Source organism: Hydra viridissima, unplaced genomic scaffold (assembly GCF_058129835.1).
Source record: "Hydra viridissima isolate aposymbiotic clone 2 unplaced genomic scaffold, HvirCarnegie_v1 scaffold_16, whole genome shotgun sequence".
In the NCBI taxonomy this organism is placed as follows: domain Eukaryota; kingdom Metazoa; phylum Cnidaria; class Hydrozoa; order Anthoathecata; family Hydridae; genus Hydra; species Hydra viridissima.
This window is the reverse complement of record NW_028324315.1, coordinates 4,725,707-4,728,518: the sequence shown is the minus strand read 5'-3', so window position 1 is coordinate 4,728,518 and position 2,812 is coordinate 4,725,707. Positions and strand designations below refer to the sequence as shown.

Below are 2,812 nucleotides of genomic sequence, written 5' to 3'. Positions count from 1 at the left end.
TAAAGAAGATTTATTTAAAGATACACCAGATAAACTAATTGCTTTCTTACTATTTATATCAACTTTATTTTTATTATTTTATTTTTAGAATTAGAAAAACTGAAAGCTGCACAAACTCCTGATTTGGTTAAAAAAAAAATTTTTCCATTGAATTTTAAACATAATTTTCACTGCTGTACAAAATGGTTGACAACTACTTTGAGCTGACCCGAGAAAACCGCTTTGACCAGGTGAAGTACAATGTTTCCTGACTTCAAAAATGTAAAATTTGAAATTCAGCTATTTTGTCCGAGAAAATAAATTTGATTTTAAGTTATAACCATTTTGCACATCCCAGTCGGCATATCTACAGGATGTATACTTAAATTCTGACCCCCCACATGTTACAAACACAAGATTTTGAGTTGCTCTCTTAAATGCTACTTTAGCCCGAAAAATACTTTAGTATGCATTTTGGTGTAACTATACTTTCTGCACGTAAAACGCTCACTTCAGATAGGATATGACCTCAGAAAATGTTTATGGGAGCCATTTTTTCAACATACATCAAAATGATATTTTCATTCTCCTTGCCTTCCACGGCCTTTGGCATTATGACTATAGTTTTAGCACGATTTTTAAGTAAATTGTCCTTATTACTCCTTAATATGTGATCTTAGTTTGCCAATTAATAACACATTTTTTCTTCACTGTTAATGACGTATTGCTACTCTTGAAAACCGGGGTCAGAAATTAAGTTTACACTTTTTTAATGTTTAGCATTTTGGCTACAAGAAATAATCAGCATTATTTTTATTTGCCTTATTTATATCAGTGATACTTGGTGTCTGTTTATGATTTACATTAATTACTCTGTGTGTATTTATATGTATTCTATGTATATGTTACTAACGTGTATTATATAACATGTGTTTTTTAGCAATTTACTCTGAAAATGAGTTCTGATAAACAGTTACTTCGTCAATGAATTCAAGTTTTATGTAGTCAAGGATTAAGCATTAAAGAAATCACTAGACAGTGTAATGTTTCTCGAAATACTGTAAGGAAGTGGGCAAGAAAACAAGAGGGTGACGTCACAGATGCTCAGCGACCTGGAAAGCCAACAAAGTTTTCACCAAGAACCAAGGACAAGGTCAGAAAGTGGGTCAAAGACAAAGTCGGAGTTGGAACGAGAACTGTAGCTAAGAAACTGAATTTTTCAGACAGTTACAAAGAAAGAGGAAAAACAATTTCACACAGTGCTATCAGTAAATACTTGCGCAAGACCACATGGGGAAAGCATGCCTATACACAGAAAGTGAAACCAATGTTGTCGCAGAAAAACATCACTGATCTCGTAAATTTTTGTACTCGTTTGCAAGAAGAGGGATTCGCAGATGACTCACCGGATGGTAAAGTGAAACGAGCTCACGTATTGTGGACTGATGAGAGTCCAATTGAATTATATCCGGCTCCAAACCGTCAAAATCAAAGAGTACGTACAGCAACACCAGAGTCAATACATTATGTTCGACGTCCGAAATTCGGTCTCAAGATTATGATAGCCGGCGGCATTTCTTGATATGGCAAAACTGATCTGGTTGTTGTTGAGCAAAATAAAACTGTTGATGGAAAATATTACCGTGATATTATTCTACCTGTGTACAAACGTGCAGCTGATGATAAGACCATCTTTCCTGTGAGAAATAAAGTTATTCTGATGCAAGATGGAGCAACTTGCCACACGGCAAGAGCAACAATAAATGTGATCAACAGAGACTTTCCAGCAGTGTGGACCGACTGGCCTGGCAACTCGCCCGACTTAAATGTCATCGAACATATTTGGTCAAGACTCCAGGACAGTGTTTTACACAATCCTCGACCTCGTAATCGTGAACAGTCGATCAGACGTGTTGAACAGGAGTGGGCTGCCATTACGCAAGAAGAGTGTTTTCGCCTAGTAGAAAGTCTGCCAAGGAGAATTACCCAATGCATAGAAAGAAATGGACAAAATACTGATTACTGACTATTAATATATATTCTTTGTCTAATTAAATTGATATGACAGTAATAAAATGGTATGTGTTGAAATACCGTATTCTTAAACAGAGATATTGGGGGTCAGAAATTAAGTATACACCCTGTAGTATTGTAAATACTCGGAGTATTGATCACGTATAATATACCGCCGTTGATACCAGAAAAATACGCATTTATTTTTAAGTTTCGAATTTGAGTTCAATACTACTTATTTATCAAAAATACGTATGATATAATATTTGATTAAAATCGGGAACGATAATGGTTTAACGAAAATCTTTGCTTTAAAGCGCATGCTTAAACTAAAAATTGCGAAAGCAAAATTTAAATTAAAAATATTCCTCTTGAGTAATTTAGTAAATAGCTTGTCTTAAATGAAAATGAATCGCTAGGAATACATGAAAAGTTATATGAAGAGATATCGTGCTGCTAAAGCAGTATCACATATCTCCAATACAGTTTTTACTGATTATCAGTGCATTATTTACTTATTTTTTATCAGATATAGATTATATATAGAATTTTTTGTTCTGTTTTAGAAAATTTAAAAAATGAATTAAAATTTCGAACCAACACTGACATTTTATTGTTGCTAAACGTTAAATTTTGTTATAAGGATTACAGCTCTTCTATCTGTTTTTTGTTCTTTATTCAATAAGTATTTGATTTAAATTAAATATGATTATAGTTTGATATTTTATTACGAGATATATGTCTTTATATATGAATATATTTATGAATCTTTTTTTGATTTTTTCATGTTATTTTTAAATTTTTTGTTCCCGCAATTCAA

General features: G+C 32.8%; 1 pseudogene; it reads left to right on the top strand.

Moving 5' to 3' along the window:
* The first annotated feature begins 934 nt into the window (after positions 1-934).
* On the top strand, positions 935-1,561 carry LOC149877645 (uncharacterized; annotated as a pseudogene).
* Positions 1,562-2,812: the final 1,251 nt, after the last annotated feature.